The 26,692-nt window shown below is 42.8% G+C and overlaps 1 protein-coding gene across 7 annotated transcripts in view; it reads left to right on the top strand.

Moving 5' to 3' along the window:
* Positions 1 to 26,692, top strand: part of NEURL1 (neuralized E3 ubiquitin protein ligase 1) — a 265,752-nt gene that overhangs the window by 48,483 nt on the left and 190,577 nt on the right. Inside the window, exon 1 of one of the 7 annotated variants that reach the window (XM_053311890.1) lies at positions 22,766 to 22,821. The exons of 5 other annotated variants lie outside the window; for them this stretch is intronic. The gene's annotated coding sequence lies outside the window, so the exon portion shown is untranslated. Of the gene's footprint in view, positions 1 to 22,765; positions 22,822 to 22,860; positions 22,957 to 26,692 lie in introns of those variants that run through there. One more of the 7 variants, XM_053311889.1, reaches the window with a different exon arrangement.

Genomic DNA, 26,692 nt, shown 5'->3' with positions numbered 1-26,692 from the left:
GTTAGAGTTTTGAATTTGGACTGGGGAGATCCAAATCCCCACTCAGCTGTGATCCTCCCTGGGAGATCCTGGAGCAGTCACTCACTCTGAATTTACCCTGACTTACACAGATTGTGGTGAAGAAAAAGTTTGTGAAGGTGGAATAAATTAAGCCATGTATGCTTCCCTGGCTGGGCTCCTTGGAGGAAGAGCAGGCTAAACATGCTCTTCCCCCAATAAATTAGTGGGACCCACTAGTAAAAAGTTGAAGCTGCTAACTTTTCACTCCTGTACTTTTGTTACTTTACAATGGTGTCAAGGGAGTAGTGTGTGAAACAGTCACCACAGCTTTCATATTGTCGTGCATCATCTCAGACACAATGCTTCTCGATGATTCAGATGCTCGCCACTGAGAGATGTGTTATCCATCGTACTACACATGCATGCATGAGTTTGCCCTTAGAATTATCTGAATTCTCCTAAGTAACACTTGTATAGCCACCCACAATAACATATTTATGATTTGTTCAGCTGGATGCAAAGAGGAGGGCTTTCTTCCAAGGATGTATGTCATTTATTTTGGGATGCAGCAGAATTAAATTACTTGAAGGCGTATAGTTGACTCACTTGTGTGCGTCATTAATAGGAAACAAGATATTTTATGTTGTGAATCAACAGCAATATTGTACCTCTCACTCCTTTTTTTACAAATGGGGTTGAGATTTTCCCCGCAATGGTTGTTTAACCTTTCTCCCCTTTCCTTTTATGCTTAACATGTGGCTGAAAGAAATGCATTGTGATCCAGGCCTTGCCTTGTCTGTATAGATGTTGATGTTCTCTGCATTTGACTGCCCCAGAGCTGGCGATTGCTAAAGTGACCCAATATACTCAGAAAAGCTGGCTCGTATTGACAACAGCTGGAAAGACTTGTCTGGGATGTATGAATTCCTGCTGTTCAGGAACAGCAGGGAGCAAAGGAAGGGCAGAATGTCTGACACTGTTGGGAGGCAAGGAGTATTTAGTCAACTCATAAAGGGTCCAAGAAGCAATGGAAGGAGTCTAGTGGGTTGAGGATGAGCAGAAAACAGCTGCCTGTCATAACTTGGGAAGGTGAGGAGGGATTACTGACACACAGAACAAGAGGAAAGGAAGAAGCTATGGACCACACTGGGACTTCTGGATATTGACTTCTTCAGGGCCTACATTTCACTCACAGGCTTCTGTAGAGCCAGCTGTGCATCTGTATGACTAATACAGACTAACTGCTATCATTTACATCCTGTGCACGTTGCTGCAGCTGTTCTTCAAACATTTGTATTTACTTGTCATGGTCATGGTTTACAAGTCATGGTCAATTGAGCAATTATTTATGGGCCTGCCTAGGTCCAAAATCCAGTTACTTCCACCCTCTGCACGAGCAGGTACTTCCAGGTGGCAAGACAGGATTTTTTGTTCATTGAATTTCACAGCATTTAACCTGATGCAACCCTTTGTTGGTATGTGTGTAAAACATTTCCAGATCCTTTCAGAAGAGAACACCCAAGTTCCAAATACTATTCTAAGACTATTGTTCCTATGTAACTGTACCACAGCAGCCCTGCAATTTATGCATATGGGATTGTTTAATTGGAACAGGAGTTGCTACATCCGTTTCCCAAACTGGAGTAAGAGGAGACTGGTAACTATTCATGCTCATACATGCAAACTAGGGGTGTGCACAAACTGTGGTTTGAGTACTGGTTCGGCAGCAAGGAGAACAGAAAGTGGGGAGCAGGAGCTTTAAGGAAGAGGAGAGCAGGTCCTTACCAGCTCTCTGTTGCCCCATGCTTGGGCAGAGCTTAGTCCAAGTACCCCCATGTGGCACCAGCACACACATGTCCGAACTGGTTCAGCGCTCGAATCATGGTTTGTGCACACCCTTAGTGCAAATCATTTTTGTATTCTTGCAGTTCCCTGCAGCATATGCCCTTGCTGTGTGCTGTGTAATCAAGCAAATTTATCTTGTAGGAAATAGATTGGAAACAATAATACCATTATGTGGAAGGTACATATGAAGGAATGGTGGGCAGGAGGAAATGCTCAGGCAAGGGAAATGCTTGGTTCAACAGCATTCCACCCACTCCCTTCGCTTATTGATAGCCATGTAGGACTGTGCTAAAAGTTGTCATCTGATAACTTTTGGCTCAAAATTTAGGGGAGAAAAGTGGTAAAAGGAAAGCCAAAGCCAGTGCTCTGGCTTATTTTGTTACCACTTGTCATGGGTGCTTTCCAGACTAGCTGCTCAACAGCAGCAAAATGCCTCCATTCAAAACGTAAACAGCAGGGGGAGCAGTCTAGCGGAAACTAACAACCCGAAAAATCAGGAACTTTTTTACGCTGGATATACAATGTCCTAGCTCTATATTGCAGCAGTTAAATTTTAAACAAGGCATTGGAAATGTGAACGGCACCCTGCTGTCCATGTAGGGACTGTGGTGTCGTGACGCAGGAAGTGTGCCATGATGCAGGAAAATGGCACACCCATTCCTACTTCCCACCAGAACTAGTGATGTGCATGAACCAGTCCGGAGGCCATTCTGAAGGCCTCCAGACCGATCCAGACATGAGGGCAGTTTGGCGGTTCATTGCTGGGGTAGGGGGCTCTTTAAGGGCGGGGGAGGGTGTACTTATTCCTCCCGTCACTTTCCCCCTGCCGGCACGCGTATTTTGGAAAGCTTTTGGGGTGGCAGGGTACTTTTCTGCCGCCCCTTCTCCCAGTTGTCAGCAAAAGGCTTGAGAAAGCCTTTTGTGCGTGCACAGGTCACACGCATGCGTCACGTCTCCGCAACGCACGTGCACACATGACGTGCACAAGTGACATGCACACACGCAAAAGGCTTTCTCAAGCCTTTTGCTGACAACTGGGGGAAGGGGCCACCCCCAAAGCTTTCCAAAATACACGCACTGGCGGGGGGAAAGCGGCAGGAGGGGTAAGTACACCCGCCCCCGCCCTTAAAGAGCCCCCCACCCCAGTGCCAGACTGCAGCTCTGCGGTTCCGTGCACATCCCTAACCAGAACTTTGTCGATTGCCACCCCACCCTATGCTTATTTAACAGTTGATCATCTGTGGGGAGGCAGGTAGAGTCCTTTCTCCCCACCCACCCTCCCCTCTGCCCAGGTAGATGTTGTGTTACAACCCCTGTATGTTCATTGCATGTACATTAGTATGATTCCAATCTGAACCCTGCATTTCAGGGGCTCTGTATCCAGGTTCACTTTTAAAACAGATGCATGTACAGTCATTCAGAGAAATACATAGACATACAGTATGTACATATTCACAACATAGTGTGTGAATAGGTGGGCTGTTTCAGCTGTGTCCTAGAATCAGTTAGTGCTGCACATCTAAAAGGTACCTTCTTTCACTGTGCTAAATTGTTTAAAAGTGAGACAGAGATTTTGTTTTGTGAATTGGCCTACTGGAATGAGCAAAGAGGAAACTTGCGGGGATAGGGAAGGAGAGAGAGAGACAGTGGCCTGATTTACACAATCATTCAAATCTAGGTTCAATTTGGGTTTCTGACATTAGCATGACTGTTTGAACCCATGCCAAGGCAAGAATCTCAGATTAATCTTGGGCCATTATCCACCTTGGTATGAGTTCACACAATCATGCTAATGTCAGTAGCCCACATTAAATATAGATTCGAATAATTGTAAGAACCAAGCCAATGTGTATATTGTTTTAGATTGTGAGCAACTTTGGGGCAGCAGCAAACCACTTTCTTATTTTTATTCTTTTTGCTATGTAAAGTAACTTGAGAAGCTTTTAGTTCAAAAGCACTATATTAATAATAATAATAAATAATTAATGCCTCCAGCATAAAAATTCTCTCCCATGGATACAATGATTTGTCTTTGACTGGTCACATTGCTCTTCCTCAGTCCATACGTCTGTATGCCTGTATGATTTTGACATCTGGAACAATCTGTTTACTTGGATTTTAAATTCCTACTTTCTGACACATTGGAGTCTGGATTGTTCTGGCCTCACCTTTGCTTGCCAGATCATAGCACAGAGCTGGTCTTGTGGTAGCAAGCATGAATTTTCCCCTTTGCTAAGCAGGGCCTACCCTGGTTGCATTTGAATGGGAGACTACATGTAATCAGTGTAATATATTCCCCTTAGGGGATGAGGCCACTCTGGGAAGAGCATCTGCCTGCTTGCATGCAGAAGGTTCCAAGTTCCCTTCCTGGTGTATCCAGATAGGGCTGAGAGATACTTCTGCCTGTAATCTTGGATAAGCCACTGCCAGTCTGTGTAGACAATACCGAGCTTGATGGACAAAAGGTCTGACTTGGTGTAGGACAGCTTCCCATGCTCCTATAGCACTGGGCTGCCGGATTCTATTCACTCATGTACAAGAGTGCCCCTCTGTTCATTGTGACATTTTGGAAAGTATGCAACTTGCAGACTAAATGAAATAAAGATGAATGGCTCTTTAATCACATATTTTAGAACCAACAATAAAGTTAAAAGAAGAGGAGGTAGTAGTTAGGATAATTTGACATGGACATTCCCCAAAGAACCACTAGATGACACTGTTGTGCTACCAAAATACTGCTGCTCACACAACTTATCTGGCTGTGAATTATGGTAAGGCTGAGCAAAATCAGAAATGATGTGGCAGACATGGCTGACACTCAGAAAGTTGTAGTTAAAATCCCAAGACAGGATTTGGTCTTTGGCCCATATGTGTTTGGTGGAATGTAATACTGCCCTCTGACCTAAGAATGAGAAAATATTATTCCTAATAGCCCATGGGCGGTATATACGTTTCTAGAAAGAAAAGGGCCATGTTAGACAGTAATCCTTATTATTGTGTGACAGGGTCTTTTTCATTTTAGAGAAATGTATACTATATACCACTCTTGATTTGGGTGTCTTGTTCTGATTTTCAGCTCTGGTATTGCCTTCCAGCCTTGCTTATAAGACTAGTCTTTTGCCTTGCTCTTTCCAGTGCTTTGCAGTGCTTTCTCTGAAAGATTTCTTGACAGACATGGCTACTGATCAGGCTTCTAGCTACCTCTTCCACTGATGGTCCTCTGCCAATTTATTCTACTGTGGATTTAAGGCTCTCAGTGTGGTGTTAAGCGAACTGATATTCATACTTTCCTTGCATGTCTCTGGAATGCCCTTTGCTTTCCTGTTACTCAACAAAGTGGCCAAGAGCATTAAGAACCTAGTCTGTCTTTTTCAATTGCACATCTGCAATTGCTGTGAAGGTTCCACTATAGCCCTTTCCAAGAAACTTCATGCATGTTGAGTAGTCCTGTTCTGAAAAACTTTTAGTTAAATAACTTTTAAAAGATTCAAAACGCCATACTAATGCCCATACATGAAAATGTGCTCAGCTGCTGCTGTCAGAATAAGGCAGGTCAAGTCTTAGTTTCTTCTGAAGAAGATCACTTTTAAATATATATTGGGTATATCATCATACAGTTTCATTTCTGAGTGTCAGTGTCAGGTTTTGCCTCTTTCTTTCTTTTTTAAAGTCCCTTTCCCCCCTACTAGTTTATTTCTAAACCCAGATTTAATTTTATTTATTTTTAAAATTATGCCTCTCCGTTCATTCTTCAGGATTTGTAAGGTACATAGTTAGCAGTCATGAAATCTTGTGGCACTAAAAGCCAAATTACTTGTGATATAGGGAAGAGGATGACCAGCAGCAAGGTGGATGGACTAGATTACGACAACAATGAATGTATCGTTGAGAGACCTTAAAGGCCAAGTTGAAGGCAGATCATCTTGGAGAGAATCTATCTATGTGGTCACCAAGAGTTGATGCTGACTTGACGGCACTTAATCAATCAATCAGTCAGTCAGTCAGTCAATCAGGAGACCTATGATTGGATTTCTCAGTTTAAATTTTATTTTAAAAGCAGATGTGGTGGGGACCAGGGCAGTGCTGAGGGGGAAGAGGGTTAACCCTTTCTTCATGTTTTTTCTCTTATTAAATCAGACTCTGCTCCCCCCAGTTGCTATTAGCTGTGATGGAGCAAACTAGAGGTACTGTTTCCACCTCCACAACATGAGGCTAGTAGGTTTCTGGGATTGGATGTGTTATTTAGATTGGGGGGATTGCATACAGGAAAAGAGTCCTGATCCAACCCCCCCCATACACACACTCACTGCATCAATGCCCTGAGCTCTAAAATGTTAATGTGCGTTGATTAATGAGGAAAAAGTATCCCCCCTTGTCATTTTAAACAGCATTTTAATTCCATAGGGTGTCTTCTAGCCTAACACTACACAAAATCAGAAGCAAAATATTATTATTCTCTTCCTCTGCATTGAGATTTCTAAACTCCAAATGAAAGGTACTATGTAAAAATGACACCAAATTGCAGTTAAAAATACACACAGTGTTTCTGACTAGAAACCACAGGATTTTAAATGCATGCCCACTGGCCCAAGGAAAAGAAAGTGGGTGAAATTAACCTGTCAAATATTATTTCCATGCCTTATACATACACAAGTCTATCAGGATTTGGATAAGCCCAAATAATCTTCCATCTTTGATACTTCATTGGACTAGATCAGCCTCACATTACTGGGATTAAATCTTAATTTATTTTATGGAGATTAGGTTGCTGCACAAGAACATTTGAAGTGGAGCCTGATTTGAAAAACCAGTTTAAGAGATAACTGATTGTATGCTATTTATTGGCCCACATTCTGCTCTCAGTGTGAATCAGGAATAATTCTGTTGGAATCCAACTCTGATCTTACACAGGGGGTCACAGAGAACAACATTTAAGCCATTATGTTCTATTCCAGAAGAAGAGAGGAGAAGCTGCAATACAACTTTCATCTACTTAGGTTTGACTGTGGTTGCTGCAAATCAATATCCTTCAAATGGAAAGTGAGGGATTGACGAAGGGGACAGGTGGATAATCCCATCATGTACCTCTGATGTTTATGTACTTTGTTCTTGCAGCTTGTGGTTTTGGTTTTTATTTTTTAAAATTATTATGGTTATTATGTTAATAGTGATCTGTGTTATTTTGTCAGACATGATCTAAGAAAGCAAGCACCAGCAATGGCAAATGGATTTTTCTTTTTAAAAAACAGCATGGTCGGGTCCTCACCAATTTAAGAGCAGTGCTTAAATACGGAGTGGGGGTGGGATTGCAGAAACATGTGAAGAGGCCAAGCTAGAAATGGCATGGCAAGTCTTATGGGTGAAGTCAGCTGCTCTGTAAATTCCGCTTCTGCTTTTTGTATCCCATGATCCAACCCTCCCTCCCCACCCTTCTCTTGTCTTTGAAAGTTGATCCTTTGTTAAGAGTTCTCTGAGGCTGTGAAAAGATGCATCTATTTCATTTGCGCTCGTTACTCTTTTGTATAACACGAACTAGCAAGTGGCACAGTAGCTGTGAATTTGTTGTCATGTTACATTCCTGTCAGAGATGTATTTTTTCTGGAGAGACTTGGGGATTTGCTGTAGTCCTCACAATATGTTATTGGTAGGTTGTGATCAAGTTTGTGGTTTCAATGGAGTCCAACAGCCTTGTGGGGTTCTTTGTGGTCATAATCATTCAGAAAAATCTCGCTCTGTTATGAGGCGATAATTCCTTCCTTGCTCCTTTTGTGTTGCCACATGAGTCAGTTCACACAGTCTCTCTGGGCATGAACAGCTGCATTTATCCCCCCACCCCCCACCATTCAGGCTGTACCACCAAATATCTGAATAGTTTGTCACAGACAGAATCAGCAATTTGAGAGATGGTGTGGTGTAGAAGCTAGAATGTCAGACTAAGAGTGGGGCTCATCCATGAAGGTCACTTGGTGACTTTGGGCTGGTCACTCTCTCGGCCTAACCTACCTCATAGGGTTGTTGTAGTAGGCGAGAATTTGAATCAAGCCCTTATTTAGCAGAGAACCCCAGTTTGAGAAGAACAGAGCTCACAGAGGAGATCTGAGACAATTGTTTAAGAGCTAAAATAAGTAAAGGTGTATTCTAACAAGTTACAAACTTAGATAGAAAAGCTTGCACCCTGTACCAGCTTCTTCATGGAGGAAGGAAGAAGAAAGAACACTAGAATAAGGGAGTGTCCTAAGACTAATTTGTTTACCAATTTGTCTACCATTCAGAAGACTAAGCGCAGATGAGAGAACAAGGGGCAGGCCTATACTTTCTGCTAGGAATGTGCAATTCGATTCAACCTTGAATCAATTTAGGTCAAATCGGGAGCGATTCACGTTGAATTGAATCACCCTCAAGATAAAGGGACTGATTTGGGGTCAAGGAGAATCACCCCTGATTCAACCCAATTGGTTCAGGTGATTCGAGGACCATTTTGAGGCCTGTTTTTCTGGGGAGAACTTTTTTACCAATTGGAGTCAGTGGGAAGACCAGCCCTCTGCTCCGGACTTAGTGCATCTGCCTGTCTTGAAGGACTGGTCTACCAGGTAGAGCAGTCCTCCAAGGAAGGCTGATATGCGAAGTCTGGGGTGGAGGACTGGTCTACCCATCAATCCCAATTGTAGACTGTCTCTCCCTGGAAAAATGGGTCTCAAAATGGTGCTCAGATAACTTGAATTGGTTCGAGTGATTCAGGGTTGATATGCTGACATAGCCAGCCAAGGCGGCTGTTTTTGATGAATCAATTTGAGTTTTTGCAACTCAATTCAAGCTCAAATCAAATTGCAAAATTTGATTTGTGTACACCTCTGCTTCCTAGCTTAACTCCTAATGTCCCTAGTGACCAATAGGATATATTGGTGTTGAGGGTTGATGCTTATGGAATCACATCTCCAATAGTGGTGAGGATAAAATTCAGGAGGCTTTCATGAGCTCCTCAGAGGAAAGAACTAACTTTTAAGAATGTATAAACAGTGAGGTGGGAATTGGTTAGAACCCACATAGCATATGACAAATTTGCCATTAAATGAAGTGTAACAACTAAAGGATAAAAGTTTAAAATACATGTACATGTAAAATACATGTTTAAAAGTATGTAAAGAATAAAGTAAAGTACTTTATGTGCATTTAAACAGTTTAAAGTACATGTACAACTTGAAAGTACTTGTACTTTCAAATCAGAGAAAGGATAGTACAAGTCCCTACCAGTGTTCCCTCTAATAGGGATTCCCAGACTACAACTCCCATAATCCTCAGCCAAGGCCATTGCAGCTGGGGATGCTGGGAGTTGTAGTGAATAACATCTGGTATCCCTGTTAGAGGGAACGTGGTCCCTACCCCAAGCCTGAAATGTATATCAAGGAGAAAATGCTGCGTTAGTTCCTATGACAATGTTAGGTGGCTGGTCTTTTTTAATTTCTTCCCATCCCAGAGCATACTCATGCATGGCAAATGTATCTGTATCGTTTGCTTGTTTTCTCAATGCCCTCAGATTAATTAATTAAATTATGCCCTTTTTGAGAAGCTGTCATTCATATATCATTTTGGATGAAACTGCTGCTATATTTGTCCTAAGTCCATAAAATAGGAAAGGTCGTACATAGCAACAAATTATAAATACAAAACACATTTCAGCATGTACTACTCTTTGTGCCCTAAGAAGCAGGTTTGTAGTAGCATATGAAACAGCTGTTTGTGTTTATATGAAAAAGGGGTATTGTGGCCCCTTCAGGATCATCAGGTTTATTGCGGGCATATGCTTTCATGGACTAAAGCCACCCAGTTTGTCAGATCTTCCACATCATGCATCTAACAAAGTCAGCTCTAGTCCATAGACACTTATTCCCCAATAAATCTGATAGTCTTTTACAGTTTCACAAGGTGTATATTTTGCAGTAATAGGCTATCCTGCTGGAATTGCAACAAATTATATTACATGAACTAGCTGGGTTCATGAACCAGCTAGAACTGGTAAAAAAGAGTTCAGCTGTCCATGTCTAGGGTGGCCGTGTGAATTGGTTCATGCTGAAACAAAAGAGGGGAGGTCTTGGACTCATACCAGTATGAGATTGACTCATTCCCCCCCCCCCATTCCTTGTTTACGCCAAACTGAATCTGTCCAAGTCACTTTTAGGAGAAACCTGATAGGCTGAGTGCTGAAGTGTAGGCTCCAAAAGGGGCTGCTGACTGTGTAGAAATTTCCCTCATCCCTCCCTCCATTCTGGAAACAAACAACCAACATTTCACATTTAGTGGTTAATACTGAAAATATGAAGGTCTGTTTAGTCTTGTCTCCCTAACATAAACCAGCCAGAACAAGGCAGCTTGAAGGAAGTTTGCAACAAGTTCCCTTATTTGGAATAAGAGTCATTGTTTGAATGTAACCAGTGTGAGCCTCATGGTAAAGAGAGCAAGATTCTGGACTTGGGCTTACTGTTTTCAGGGAACTACAATAAGATACCAGGGAATGGTCTCTGAACATTTTAATAACAATTTTAAATATTAGTGGCAGCAACACCTGACCCTATCGCTTTCAGGTGGATTTGCTGTCTTTTGCTACAATTGTACTAGTGAAGCTGACATTTTGAAAAGTTGGGGAAAGAAGCCCTTCACCCCTATCGCTGTTCTGGGGCAGTGTAGACATTTTCTAGGGTAGCAAATGCTTATGAGTGATAGTAGGAGGGGTGGCTATAGCAGAAAATAATCAGATAGGGCTTAATTTTCTACTGTGGCAAGCCTACAGATGGGGAGATGAGCTATGAAAGGTCTTGAACTGAGCTTCCATGGCTCAGTGGAAGAGCACATGCGTTCCATGCAGAAGGTCCCAGGTTCAATCCTAACCCTGGCACCTCCAGGTAGAGCTCGGAAAGTGCTCTCTATGAACCCTCTAGAGCTGCTCCTAGTCAGTGTAGACAAAATTGCTTGAAGATTGACTTAGGTTCTCATAAAGTATAAGGCAGCTTCATATCTTCATGTACTCCCTCCAGCAATTCTGAGCTGAAGTGCATGATACTTAAATCATGCAAAGTGGGGACTGGAAAAGGCTTTTGTGTGTTAGCTTTTGCATGACAACAACACAGTATGATGTATTTGTCTTGTGTGAAGAATTTTCCATTTCAGTGCTGCCTGTTTCATACCAGATAGAAGAGTCATGTGATGTTCCCTGTTCAACAGGAACTGTGGCAGGCTTGATCAATTATAGCATGTGCTCCTCACTGAAACCCGGTGGTACTAGTGCAGGACACTTCCCCTCCCACCAGTTGTCCCCAACCTGGCAAAATGGTTGCACCCGTTGCAGGCAACTGGATATCCGGATAGTTTTGTCAGTCGTGGAGAGATGGAGAAGACTGCAAGGAAGATGGATGATTCTGGGGTGAAAGACCCTTCCAGGATTTGGCACACTTTTGTTTTTGTTGTCCATCAGATGTATTCATATTTCTGAAGGAAAAAGAAAACATGAGGACTGCCTCTTAGTGTGTTTTTCCTTTCATTTATATTATCTTTACCAAACTAAGGCAAAATCTACTGGGAACAAATTCTGCACAAGCTTCATTGAAATTCCTGTGGCTTGCACTAGAAGAACTTGGATCTGGTCTTATGTAGCAGTACCATCCATCCTTGCTGCTTTTCCATCTGTGGCCCCTCCCTCCAGAAAATCTTCTCCCAGCCTGGCTCTGTTCTGGAATGAGAGCTTGGCTGGGCGAAAGTGGACCTCAGGGAATGGACTGCAGGGATAAGAGTGGTGGTAGAGAGTATAGCACTCCCACTTGTGTGCCCCATTGGTACTCTCTCTCCACTTCCTGCTTTGGACCTAATTGGAGCAGACCTATGTTTGAAGAAGTGGGTCTGCCTTTGTCATGTGTAGTTTGGTTCTCATGATTTTTCCTCAGATTATCTTAGGGAAGAACTCAATTGGCCATGTCTTTAGTTATTCATAGTAGTTATAGCAATTATATAAGAAATGTTTTGTTTTCTTTCAGTTGCAGGGCCCATTTTAAATTGTGGGGGACAGGGCAGAGGAAGAGAGCTGGGGCTCGGCAGACTGATAGTTTGCATGCCCGTGCATTCAAACTCCTTTGAAAGTTCATACTGTACAGTGGTCTTTTAAAAATAGATTAGAGCTACCAGGAGGCCCTATTATCATGTAAACATTACAGCAAAATGAAGCCAGCGTTACATGATAATGCTTTTATTTATAGCCTATCATGTGAGATCTCTAACTGACTGGCTCCCTGATACCAGTGACTTCAGTTCTTCCACCTTAAGGGCATATTTTTATTTATGAGTTGTCTTCTGGTTGCCTTTGTGAAGTGCTGCAGTATTGTGGGTGAGAATGATAAATAAGCATCCTAAACCCACCCCTTTGTTCATATACAGAATTAAAGGAGGGAATCCAGCAGGGACAGAATGCCTGGTGCGTATCAGAGAACTACAGCTGAAGCAATAGATCTCTGTTCCTTGCCTCTGATTCTGTGGGGCCTGTCCATTCTCTGGTGATGAGGAGTTAATCTGCTAAAGGAGAATGCTCAGCATGTGAGGGAGCAGATTAGGAATCTGTTTTTGGCACTCCATGGTTAAGCTGCACACAGCCTCTGCCATCTGTCGCATGGGATCCAGCTCCTCTGCTGCCTACACTGTGTAGTCAGGAAAAAAAGGGGGAGGAAGAACCTCTGTCCTGCCTTGCCTTTACATGCCTGCCAACATGTCCCTATTTTCCCATTCAGGTGAATGGGAAAATAGGGACATGTTGGCAGGTCTGCCTTTTACTTTTGCACTTCCTTCTCTCTTGTCAAAGGATGACATCTATAATAGATGCTGGTATTCAGCGTAGAGATTCCCAGATGTTGTTGACTACAGCTCCCAGAACCTCCAGCTGCAATGGCTTTTGCTTGGGGATTATGGGAGTTGTAGTCAACAACGTCTGGGTATTCCTGGCGATTGTCTGAGTGATCACCGCTGAGTTAAATGGCATCCCCCCAGCCTGCCACCATTTCTGGCAGCAAGCTGGAGAGAAGGAGCAGCCGTGCTGAGTGTGGTGGCTGCTCTAATAAGAGCACTCCGGGATGCAGGTGGGAGAAGTCTCCCCACTCTCAGCATTTCCTTTTGGTGTTCCACTGCTCATGTGGATGCACAGCCTGGCAGAGGGGAGGGCGGCGGCCACTCCTCTGCCTGGGAAGGCAGACAAGCTCCTGCCTTTCCCCACAGCCCACCCCCACTCCCTGGTGAGGTCATGTGAAGGACCTCTATATGTTTACCCTGACCTCTTTCTGGCTGTCTTTGGCTGTTATTGAGGCTATTCACACGAGCAGCCTAACCCAGGTAAGAGCAGCCCAGCATCGGTTAGGCTGCTTGTGTGCAGGGCTGGAATCAGGGCTGATCTTGATTTTGCTTCCCCACCTAACACTACTTTTAACCCAGCACCGGGGTTGTGTGTAGGTGCTCAGGCTGCGTGGAGCCTGAAAACGCACAGAGTCAGACGCCTAGAGCACCCAACTTCTGGGGGATTTCTCCAATGCACTGTGATTGTTGCGTAGTGCATTGTGGGATGTCCAGAGGCTGGGATGCACATTCTCCAGGTCTCCAGAGATCTGTCTTGCTCCAAGCAGTGTGGATTGTGTGGAAGTATGATATGTGCGTCCAACCAGCGATGAAGGATCATCTGAGGGGATGGTAAGTTTGACAAACCCTTCCACCCTGCCTGTCCCCATGGCGGTTGTGTGCATAGCCTTACTGTTTGCTTTCTTTTTACCTAACTCTTTCTTGTTCTTTAGTGCCTGATTTTCCTGCTTCAGCAAGGAAAACTTATGTTGTTTTCTTAACTGATTTCCTTAACTCTGATTGGATTTTGCTTTTCCTCTCCTTTGAATTGATTTACAGCAATTACCCTTATTTTTCATGGAAAACCCGATAGAAAGCAGATTAGATCCCTTTGTTTTCAGTGCCAACTGCTTTCACAAACTAGGGCTGCCAGCTGGACACTTTGTTGGTCTGCCCACAAAAACTGTGTTATGTCAGTGTTGGATCTGAACAATCAGTAAACTTCAAAGCTAGTTTGATAAAGGGTGATTGCTATTGACTCTACACACCAGGCTTTATTCATAAGCCATCAGGCCTCCTACAATCTTCTGTAGTATTCCAGAGACATCTTGGTCCTCTAGATCAGTGTTTCTCAACCTTTTTTGGAGTCATGGACCAGTATATTATTTGTGCGCAGTATCCCAGACCAGCAGTTAATAAGGGTGTCACCCCCCCAAAAAACAATTTTGGGCAGCTCTCTGGAGCTCATTTCCAGGCAGCCCTCGCTGGTAGGTAATGTTCATTTTGAGCAGGCCTGCTCAACTTAGGCCCCCCAGCTGTTTTTGGACTACAACTCCCATAATTCCCAGCCACAGTGGCCAATAGCCAAGGATTATGGGAGTTGTAGGCCAACATCTGCAGGAGGGCTGAAGTTGAGCAGCCCTGATTTTGAGGAAGTGAAATGAACGTTATCCAATAGCAAAGGCTGCCTGGGAATGAGTTCCGGAGAACCTCCACCAGCCCGAAATTGTTTTTTTAGGTGATGATTTTTATTAGTGATGCCTCATGGACCCCAGTCTGCGGACTGGCAGTTGAGAAACACTGCTCTAGATTCTACTCTTCTCCAGGCTAGCACTGCCAAGCCCACCTCTTGGCTCTGCCCAGGTGCCAAGTACCTCTGAAAGCAAAAGTTGGTTATCCTAAATGTTGGTTATCTTATATGTCAGGAGTAAATAACTGTTGATCTGGAAACGAAAGGTGAGTTCACACATGGTGCGTAACCTAGGGTTCAAGCAGCTCAGGCTGTAGCTGGAACATGAAATTGGTGCCATAGATGGTCACATATATTGGTTTGTTGGAAACAGCTTGAGTTGAGCCAGAAGTATATCCCCTGTCTGTGCCTCCCAGCAAGGTCCTGGATACTGTCCCAGCCTGTCCTTCACTGCCCTTTGACTGGCAAGCCTTCCCTACATAATCTGCTTTGCAACCATTGGTCCTGATTGCGAAGGGAGCTGGCTTGCCTGGAACAAACCAGGAGTTAATGATGGTGAGATGTAGTGTAAACCTAAGGAGGAACATTACTAGAGCTGACAAGGTCTTGGTTGCACATTCACAGGATCGCAGACAACTGGTAAATGAGATTGCAAGTAAGTTCTGTACTATGTGTGAATCCACTCAAAGAAAATAACACCAGCACCAGAGGAGCAGGGTGGGCTTCTCATTTTTTAGCCTACTTTCCAGTAGGCTTATGAGATCACCCGGCATTCTGTGTGTGTTTCTGTGTGTTCCCCCACCCCATCAACTTCACAACGTCTGGACCAATGTGAACCAAATTGGGTACAGTTGTAGGGACACATAGGGACACCTCAACAGCATAGTTTGTGATGATGTAATCCACCCTGATCCAAGATGGAGGACATGTAAACTTTGGAGGCGCAAGTGGGCTAACTTGTGAACCGCTTAACCAATTTGAACCAAATTTACTACAGATGTAGGGACACATAGGGATGCCCACAGGGTGTGGTGTGTGATGATGTCATCTACTCCAATTCAAGATGGCAGCTGCATGAACATCTGAGGCACAAGTGGGCTAATTTGTGGACTGCCTAACCTATTTGAAGCAGATTGGGTACAGTTGCAGTGAGTGACACACACGGACACCTCAGTGGCATAGCTTGTCATGATGTTATCCACGCCAATTCAAGATGTCGGACACATACACTTTTGAGGCACAAGTGGGCTAACTTGTGAAGCACTTAACTGATCTGAACCAAATTTGCTGCAGCTGTAGGGACACATAAGGACAGCTCAATGACAAAGATTGTGACAATGTCATCCACCTCAGTTCAAGATGGCAGATACATAAACTTTGGAGGTGCAAGTGCACTAACTTGTGGACAGTCTAACCGATTTGAACCAATGTTACTGGAGCAGTAGAAGCTTACATGCCACATAGGGGCCTTTCGGAGCAATATGTATGATTGTTATATTATGATCAGGCCAAAAAAAAATAATAATCATTACACAGAGGGTAAGAGACATAGAAAAGCAGAGTGACCTTAGCTTGATTGCTTCCAGATAGAATTATCTTAGCTTTTCAAATTACCTGAGGCCAGCTGCATACCTTACACATTTGCCTATACCCAGGCTGAGAACGGTCTTCTCTCAGGCCTGTTTTAATGTCCTCCCTTCAGCTGTTTTGGAGGGCAGATTTCGAGGGATCCACTTGGAGGAACATTTGTGCCCATGTGGAGCTGCTGAGGCGGAAACATTAACACATACTTTGTTTAACTGCCCTTTTTATGATATTGCCTATTCCATTCAGATCGCCCCCATCAAAAGAAACATTTGGATTGGTCTGAGGAACATTTTATTGTTTATTTTTTAGGAGATAAGCATGAAGAAGTTACTCATAGGATTGCTTGTTTTTGTTCAGGGGCGTGTAAAATAAGGTGTCTGCAAACTGGCTTTTAAATTTTTATTTATGTTATTGTATTGTATTGTTCTTTGCTGTAGTGTTTATTTGGTCGTTGACTGTAAATAAATGATAATATATGCCACAGAGGTCATGTTGGGAGGTACCCAAATAAACCCAACAGAATGTGGAGTGCATGGTTAACTGCCGAGTAGCAATGTAGAGGAGCAGATGCCTCATTTAATGTCTAGAATAGCAGCTTAAAAGAATTTTGTTCAGGAAGAGGGAAGATTAAGCTAAATGGTTCCTTGCTAACCAGGAGAGTGCTGACATGGAGGGAGACAGGTGTTTGGTTTGCTACTGGCAATTGTAAAGGGAAACTGTGATAACTACTTTGGATAGCTAGCATCTTGGATGTGACAGCTTTTGAACTGTCATATGTTGCTTCAGGATGACTTTAGCATTATTGCTTCCTCAAAAGGTAAATGAATTGTCCATGTTTATGGTATAATCTTTGGTTTGACAACATTCCCCAAAAAGATTTTCCCATCTTTCTCCCCATCATTATTTCAAGTTTTTAGGAACATCACTACAAAGGGATTATTTTTTAAACAGTGGAACCATCTTCAAAGCTGATATCTTCAAAGGCATTTTATTATGAGCTCTAGCTTCAAGCACAAGTTGCTGTTCACTGAGCTTGTATTGTCCAACTGGAGACTGAAAATTATAAACGAATCTTGCTTTACAGGCATGAAAAATATTAAGCATAAACTTAACTAGCCATAAAAGCCACAGATATTTCCTTTCACAACACTGGAATAACTCTGAAGCAGCTTTGCCTTCAAGATGATAGTAGCCATGCGGGTCTTGGGCTGTGCCATGGCAGGTCTTACTCCTGAACTTCGGCTTATTGCACCTGAAGGAGGAAATATTTTCAACTACAGGATTTGTATCTTTGCCTTCCTTGGATTGGTTCCATCCTCCCAGCTGTTCTTGCAAATGAAGGTAGGAAGGAGACTTCTGGAAGGCTTGTTCTCATTTCCTTTAAGAACTTCTGACTTTGCCTTATAGTTATGCTTGCCTACTGCTTTACCCATTCAGTAGATTTAGGGATCATAACAGTGCAGGTCAAGAATTCGCACATACAAGACATAACTTTGGAAAAATTGCTTTCTATATCACTCCAGCCTTCCAGCATTCTTAAAGGACACCCATGTCTGCTGGATAATTTATTTTACCATTTATTATACTACCCAAAATGGAGTGTCCCACACAGTGACTGATCTTTGGTATCACATCAGGAATTTTAAGAAGATCCAGGAGAATAGCTAGAAACATTGTAGTTCAAATAGCTCAGAATACTATTTGGTTCCTGATGCTGTACATATAGCCAAATTAAGACAACCTCAGGACACTTTGATGGGGGAATCCATACCAGGATAGGCATTAAAACATGGCATCTTAGAGCATTTGCCAGGGACCAAGTGCTCTGTGGGATCCACTGCTGATACTTACCCTGGCCTGGCCCACTAGGTAGGACTGAAAGCTTCTTGTTGTTGTTAGATGCTGCCAGAATGCTGCTGTTCTCATTGATACTTCCTTTCATCAAGCACACCTGTCATCATCAGCTAAAGTATAGGGAGGTTGGCCAATTGAGGTTGGGATGGGATGTGACCATAGTGCAGTGGTAGTGCATCTGCTCTGCATGCAGAAGATCACAGGTTCAATCCCTGGCATCTCCAGGTCTTGGAAATACCCATCTGAAACCCTGGGGTGTGTTTCTCTTACCTGAAAACCTGGGAGAGCCATTGCCCGATAGTGTGGACCATATGAGCTAGGTGGACCAGTAGACTGACTCAGTAGGAGGCAGTTTTTGATCTTGATCCATATGTTCACATATAAATTTGTCAGCACTAACTACAGGCACCAACAGATCTGTATTACAGATTACTCAGCATGGAATAATATTTGACTTCAGCAAACATTTCACTAATTGCTCTTCATCCTTTTCCAATGAATGTTCATGTATGGTGTCAATCTTTTAAAAATCTCGATGTTAATTAATTGATATACTGGCTGACAATGCAGAATGTCTAATAGCACTTACATAGCACTAAGAATGGTATAACATGGCCCTAGGGTGCAGAAGGATTGAGAAGGTCAATAGCCAGCTTGGCTTGATGATGGCTGAAAAGGGCCTTTATTTTGACAACATTGCAAGATTTGTAAGGAATGTCCACTTCCTTAAAGAGGCAGTCCTTAGGATTCGGTTCCAAAGTCTGTGACCCCGCTCTTTATAATCAAATTCCTCATTTGAATCCATGGCAGATCCTTTGAAACAAGGTTGCGGTTGCCCAACATACAAGGATGAGTGGATTAATTCATTCATTTATTCATTTTCTATACCACCCTTCCAAGAACGGCTCAGGGCAGTTTACACAGAGAAATAATAAATAAATAAGATAAGATGCTTATTATATAAGATTTATATCTTATTATATAAGATTTATATAATAAAATATAAATAAGATAAATAGATGCTCTTCTTCCTCCAAAGTGGACTCATTAGCCTCTGAGTCAGACTCATACCTGTTGATGATGTTAATTATGGATACTCTTCAGGAATGTGCTCAGGGATTTTGTTAACATCTGTCACGAACGATGACTGTAAAACTCCATAAAAGCTTTGGTAATCACGTGACATGGAATTCCACTGGTATAACTGCTCTAAGATCTTTGGAAGAGGACAGAATACAAATGAGCCTAAAGGAACCATGGACTTGTTGTACTGCCCAACCCCTCCCGCCCCGCCCTGTGAAAGGAGGAGAGTGAAAGCTTTTGCTTTCACTTTAAGAACAGTCCGCAGTTTTGTTCTAACTCTGGTTCATTAACAAACTGCAGTTTCTCTAGTGAAAGAAAAATCTTTCACTGCCCCTCTTTCACATGTGGAGAAGACGAGGGCAGGGGGAGTATGCAATCCATGGCTCCCTTTAGCTCATTCTTATGGCATGACACCATGGTTTCACATCATATCTCTGCACCCTGCCTCTACAGCTTCATGAATTTTTCTTCTCAGTCTTGATGTCTGGAACTTTTTAAAGAAAATGGGAGATTCTCAGAATGATAGATGGTGTTTTCAAAGCCATATTCTGTCCATGTATCTCTGCAGAATGTATTCACTTTTCATTATGTTCAAATTACTTTGTACATTATGAAGCCAATTATACAGATCTCTTTCTAAATGGCTTAAATTTCAATCTGTGTTTTTGAGATGCTGGAAAGCAGGTGCTCATAAACTTCTGGGCAGCAGATATCTTAATAGATATTTATTGTGGGAAAGGAAAAGATTTGAGAAAAACAAAATTAAAGAGTTTCAAAGAACTAAAGCAATCAGAGGTAACCGAGATCGCCTTCAACCAGCTGGTCTCTAAGCTGTCTTAATCATATTCTCAGTGAAATCCTCTTTGACTGTAGTAGTATTACAGTCTTCTCTTTGACAGGTGGTTTGCGGCTTGTCTTCTGTCATCTGCTTTGTGGACTATTTGTATTCCTTGTAGAAAAGTGTGTGTAGGCCAGTGAAAAAAGGAATAGTATATTACAGGTGCTCTGGTAAGAGCCCAAGAAACGTGATCAGTCTACCAGATTAGAAGGGCTAACGGGAGAATCTCTCATTGAATTATACATCAGGTACAAAGGACAAGCACCTGTGCTGAGAAGTCTTGCCTAGAGTGGTTCTGTTTTTGTCTTTAACTTACCAGTTGTAGTGCTTCTAACATGCAAAGTACTTTATAAGCCGCCTCCTAATTAATCCTGTTTTGTATTTTGCATTAGGACTCTGTAGCTTGCAAATGGAAAGAGTAGCTAATTAGAAGCAAAATGCTGAAGATCTGCTTCTTCCCTCTTAATTTTTCTAGCTGGGTTATACAGTCAGAGCCAAACATGGTGAAGAGTTAAGTTCAGAATAGAAACTATATGGAGGATATCTGGAACCTGCATTAATTGGAAGGCTGGTGGAATGTGATTTATAAGGTTCTCTCCTGCTATCTCATAGCACTTACTTAACAACCAATATCCTATATGCAAAGCCAGGAGATTCTAAGCATCTTTCCCAACAGCCGCAGGGAACTGTACATGATATAAGTTTAACCAATGTAGGGCTGCAATCTTATTTACTCTTATTTGTGAATAAGGCCCATAACACCATAAGTGGGAGTTACAGCGAAATAAACCTTCAAAAGCCATGGGAAGAGTCTTTGAAACAGGACCAAAGAACAGGTACTTGTGCTTGCTTTGAATATTTTAACTATTTGTGAGCCATCCTTGTGGGAAGTCAATGATCACTATTAATACTAAATAAGCAGAGGTGGTCCTTGTTATCTGAAGGGATTCTGTTCCTGGTGGAAACTGTGGATAACAAAAATGCGGATAACAAGGCATTGAGTGAATGGACATTGGGCAGTTAGGTTCCTGGGGGCAAAAAAGGCAAATAAAGTGCTTTTAAAGGCAGAAACAACATAACCATGTAATGCTCCTCAGGTCTCTAACTGTCCAGAAATGCCCCACCAATTCCCAATTCAGGCAATTTCCCACAAAAAATGCAGATTTTTTTTAAAAAAGAAAATGCCACAAAATGGCTCAATTTCGCAAAATAGTGGCCAGAAATGACCTCAGAGGTCATTACCAGCCACCCTGAAACCACAGATAAGCAAAACTTTACCTACCATTTTTTCCAACAACGTACTGAGGCTGGGTCTCCATTTCCCAACTGTGGATATACGAAACTGTGGGTGTCGAGACCACGTGTAACAAGGTCCACCTATAATAGAAAACAATATTAAATACCCTTTATCAGAGCTTCTGTTAATTCAGTTGTTTAATTGATCTTTTGATACCTCATGCTTCTGGCATTATATCAGCAGGTTTGAGTGTCAGCTTGGAATACTGGGATGTCTCAGTTCCCACAAGACTGAGATTACGTAGAGTAATTCTGATGTAAAAATTGTTACACCTTCAGTTCCTCACTTTAACTTCAGGACACATTCACATGGCCATCTAGGAGTGCAGTGACTGGCTTCAATTTGCTCTCTGTCTGTGATTAGCAGTCATGTGACATGGGGTTATGTTTATAGCACATTTAGAAGCTATTCTCACGATCACTGGAAAGTGGGTGAAGGGATTTTAGCCCGCTTTCGAGAGATCATGGGAACCACCAAGCTCGCTAGCGAGTCTGGTGCTCACAAGGCAGCTGGCCCACCTAAAACACTCTCCCCTAAGACAGGGTTAATGGAGTGAGCACTCTGTTAACCTCATCTTTTTGCTCGTGTGTTGCCGTGTCGCGTGACACATGAGTAGATCCCCGGCCGGAAGGCTGCAAGCAGCCTCCCGGGCTTGGGGGTTTCTCCAGAATGCCCCATGCGCTCACGTGGGGCATCCTGGAACTTCCGGGTGCCATGTGGCCCCCAATCCCCACTGCCCCTGCTGGCTCCATGACTGAGCCAGCAGTTGTGTGGGCAGCCAATCTGGCTGCCCAGTTATGAGTGGCTGCTTGTCTGTGGGGAGAGCGGGCCAAGCCCGCTTTCCCTGCAGTTAGCCTCAAAGCATTTCTCACTGATCGTGAGAAGAGCTTCATCTAATGTTTTGTGGTAGCAATCAAAAACACAAATTAACTGAAATGTGACACTGATGAAATGTATAGGAGTTTTACCACCTATGATGATTCTGGAGTTCCACAATGGAAGCGACTATTCTGGATGCAGTTCTGCAAAGAAAGAGTTTAATAACAAAAAGTAGTGCTTCACTAAATATAGCCATTGTCACACAGCAGACTAAAAACTGCGTGTGTCATATATTTTATATAAGTCAATAAACACACATTTAGGAATATATTCTTATTAAGTTTGTGGCCTGCATGAAAACAAAACCTAGCATGACTTGATTGGGAAAGTTCTCCTTGAAGGCGTTTCCTACCAATCAAACATATGATATATCAATAGATTGTGTTTTAATTCTTAAACTTCATTTCAACCTTGCAAAGACATTTTTGTTTCACACTGCTGCTTACTCCTTTTTCCACTGGACTTTCTCACTCACACTTCCATCCACCTTGCAGTTACCAACCCTTTTACTGACCTTGCTATTTGTTTGTTTGTTTGGTATATTTGTATGCTGCCCCAAACTCACATCTTTTAGGCCTTTGACAAAAGCCCAATTTACAGGAATTAATCATGCAAAGCTTTCTTTTCCCACTACTTTCTTTCTATGCCAGAAAAAGCTTAATTTGCCAAATTTCTACAAATCAGGCTGACTGATACTAAAAGCACAGGAGCAGGACCTTTAAAGAAATGGCAACTGGAGTCCACCTTCTTCTTCCTGACCATCATTCCTCTTGTTCCTCTCTATTTCCTCTTCTCCAACAGCTACAGCAGCAGTACTCTTTTCTGGGCTAAAGGAAAACTAACACACTTCCCTGTTTCTACTTTTGGCCCTATCAAGATAGCAGCAAGGTAGTAGCATCACCTTCCAGATGCATATGTAGTTGGGGACTGGACTACAAATATGTAGTTGGAACTGGAAAGAGCACCACTGTGCTTTACTGTTTCAGCTCTAAAGGGATGGAAGAGGAATAAGTTACAGCCACAGTAAGTTACAGCCACAATTATGTTGGCTGGAAAGTGATACTATCACTTATAGAGCATTGCTTACTGTGGCCAAGTGGCTAAATGTATTACAGTTTTATTTCATTAATAGCAGGTGGTATATTTTAGTATGGAAATCATGATGCATTTTAATGCCCTTTGAATTCTATGAAATATACAGGAGGACCTCATTATCCATGGGGGTACCATTCCTACAGAATACCACTCTCCCCATGAAACCCCTTACGGCTCTCCACACAGCTCATTTGGAGAGCTCGTGTAGTCTTTGGACCTTACTCCTAAATAAACATGCATAGGATTGCAGCACAATATAGGCAGTCTTTTTACTTTTGACTGGGTTTAGACAAACAGAAGACCCTTGTAAATTGCCACCTTGTTTCAAATGTACAATGCCTGTCACAGGAAAGGAGAATCCACTCAATGGCTGATGGAGGTTGACCCGTCCAAGAGGCTTCCTTCTGCTTTTTTGGCTTCTCCTCTTCCAGGCTCAGCTGCTGCACTGTAAAAAAGCCTAGCCTTTTCCTAGCCCACATGCCACTTGCCACTCTTCTTCCTTGCCAAGAAGGAGAAAAAAATGGAGGTAAGCTGCCCTTTCCTTCCATGGAAAAGAGAGAAAGAGCAAGGAAGGGACTGGGAAAGGAGTGGCAAGGGTGAGTAACTTCTGATTCTCCACCATCAGCTTCTCTGCTGCATGTCTGCACATCTGTGACTGACACACCACCAGCTTTGACAGCAGTTTAGGAACCAACCCCCCATTTATAACATTGTTTCCTATGGGAAAATTAGTTCTAAATTAAGATGTTTTGACTTAAGAGTTTTCAATAACCAATTATGTTGTAAGTCTGAGGACTTCTTGTAATGCCTTTTGCTCTGATTAGATTTATAAAGCATTGCAACACATTCATGTTTTCATGAAAGTCTGCTGAACAGTATTTTTGGGAAGTTTGACAAGTTCTGTAAGGTCTCCACCATTTTTGCAAATGACATATTGGCTTTTCTGGAAGATAATATGAAAAAAATAGTCTGTATTAGAAGTGATTTGCTTGATGAGAGCTCCTTGCCAGAAGTTTGCTCCAGAGTAAGTGAACTTAAAATATCTTTTCCAAAACTTGTTAGTAGATTAGACTTTACAGTTAGTAAAGACTTTACAATTAGTTAGTAGATTAGACTTTACAATTGTACAGAAAAATTAATTGGCTGTGCTATATTCAAATGAAGCATTATGAAATGTCTGAATTAATTAATTTTGTGTTAGCATATTAAACATTTAGAAAAGAATCTGAAGTAATGCCCATAGCGTCCTCCCTGTTTTCCCACTCCGTATTGACTCTTTCCTTATTATTACACCTCTTCTTCTGTCTCTGTTTTCAACACTGAGGCTGAGAACAGCAATCTGCTCCGGAGCCAAATCTTAATCTCTACATCCAGTAGAGTCACAATGCCATCTTAATTCATGGGTCATATGACAGAATCAGTGCTATGCTGCTCACCTTTTAAATAAGTATCTCAGCTTCCCCCACCAAAAGGAGGAAGTCCGACTCCCTCCCAATCCATAGTTCCTTCCTCAATAGGAAGAAACACACTCCCTCAATCACATTCCCAGATGGAAGCAGCGAGCTCACAATTGCCTTCTCCATGGTGTACCCCCATTACACTCCCTGGGGCCAGGTCAGCAAAGGAAATTAGAGGAGGAAGGCATGAGGTTGCAGGACGGAAGGAAGGAACAGATGAATGCAACATGTCTGTGCTTTGCACAGACTTCTTTCAGGGTAGGTGAGTTCAGAGGAGCAGTGAGCAGGTAATGTGGGGGTGGTGGTTCAGCGTCCAACCTGGACACAAAAACAGTCCCTCAGATATCTCAGAATGGGCAGCAGGCAAGTGAACAGGTGCTATTGGAATCTGGGGAGAAGCCAGGGGCCCTCGAAATAGGGGACCTGAGCATGTGGCACCTGTGGCATCCCCTTAGCTGCCTATGCACCTATTTCACCACATGGGCGCTTTCCAGATTAGACCCTTCAATGGGGTCTCATCGTATCTCGGAAGTGTGCTATAGATACAGCAGGGTGCCATTCACGTTTCCAATGCCCTGTTTCGAATTTAATCACTGCGATATAGAGCTAGGACATCGTATATTCGGCATTAAAAAGTTGCTGTTTTTTCGGGTTGTTCGTTTCTGCGAGACTGCTCCCCTGCTGTTTACGTTTCAAATGTGACTTGCCTGAATGCAGGCATTTTGCTGCTGTTGAGCAGCTAGTCTGGAAAGTACCATGGTCATTCTTCCCGTTTGCATTGATCCTCTAATTAAATCCAGTTCCATCTTTGCTGCTGCAACAAATTCCTATAATTTCATCCATTCCACTTAATTTTCTACTGGTGTCTGTCATTATTCTGTACTGTCTTGCCCCCCACTCCCTGTCCTAAAAATGCAGCTTCCCTCTATTCTTTCTTTCACAGCCCTTAACAGATTCTGTGAATGAAAATGTATTTTCAGATTGGCATTGTTCTCGCCATTCTGTCCAATGGGCATTCCACATCGTTCGTTTCAACAAGTAACCAATAATTATTTAGCACTTGTGCCAGCTTTAGTGTCAACCCAAACCTTCAGAAGAAATGGACTAGGGCTGAAAGACCAAGGCAGAATCTGGTTCTATGGAGCCAAAGTTGTAAGCAAACATAACATGAGACTGTAAGGCTGTTCTCATGAACAGCCAAGCCCAGGCTTGGGCAGCCAAGCCTAGGAATGGCTGCCTGTGAGAATTGCCGGGATCCACACAGATTCCGATGCTGCAGTGCCACCAAACTCAGCTCCATACCCTGCTTGTATGAGTATGCCCTTAACCAGGCAGCTGGGATCATGTGTCTGCTTGGGCTGCTTGCACCTAGAGCGAGTGTCAGGAATCCCCCAATGCACAGTGCTTGTTGTACAGTGCATTGAGGGATATTGGAGGCCAAGACGCATCGTCCTGGCCTCCAGAGATCTGTATTGCTTGTTGCAGTGCTCTGCTCTCCCAGCAACATTTACTTCATTGTCTGGGAGGAAGGTGAGATGGACCCTGCCACCCAGCACATGCCCAGTCCTGTGAAAGGCCTCTGTATGTTGGCTGACATGAGATGCAGGGCTACATCCGTGGAAATGGTAGCCCTGCAGCACCAAAATGGCTGGAGGTTTACATCACTCTAACCTTATTCCACTATTTCACTTCTCTCCCTTACCCACAAAAGCTGGTTTTTGCTGCCAGGAGCATGACCATGAGAGCTGTGCATCAGTGTCTCTGAGGTTGTCTGGACAGCTTGCAGCCCTCACTCAGGAGACCTTTTATACCAAATTCCATAGTGATTGGTCAATAATCTCAGTTTTTATAAGCAATAAAATCTTCGTGGTTTTAACAGAGACTGCAACACATCATAGCTATGGACCACTTCTAAGGCTCTGTAATCATGCATAACCTTGGATAGTTTCTTTCCTCTTTCCCTTCAGCATGGTGTGTTAGAATAGTGGTGACATTTGAGGTGTTACCAGCTCATTCAGTGGAGGTTGTGCAAAGTTCAGTCTGTTAGCAGTTACTTAGCTTATCTGTATTTGTTCCTATTGGAAAGTAACTGTTCATTCTCATGTAAGAGCTCTGTAAGCTGTCTACGTCCTTTTTGTGATATATATTTAAATCTGTGCTCCTCAGTTATTTTGCATTTTCCCTAGTTGTGTTGTGTTTTTCTCTAA

The sequence above is a fragment of the Hemicordylus capensis genome, chromosome 3 (genome assembly GCF_027244095.1).
Source record: "Hemicordylus capensis ecotype Gifberg chromosome 3, rHemCap1.1.pri, whole genome shotgun sequence".
Taxonomy (NCBI): domain Eukaryota; kingdom Metazoa; phylum Chordata; class Lepidosauria; order Squamata; family Cordylidae; genus Hemicordylus; species Hemicordylus capensis.
Note: the sequence above shows the minus strand (reverse complement) of the source record. Positions and strands in the feature narration are given on the sequence as shown.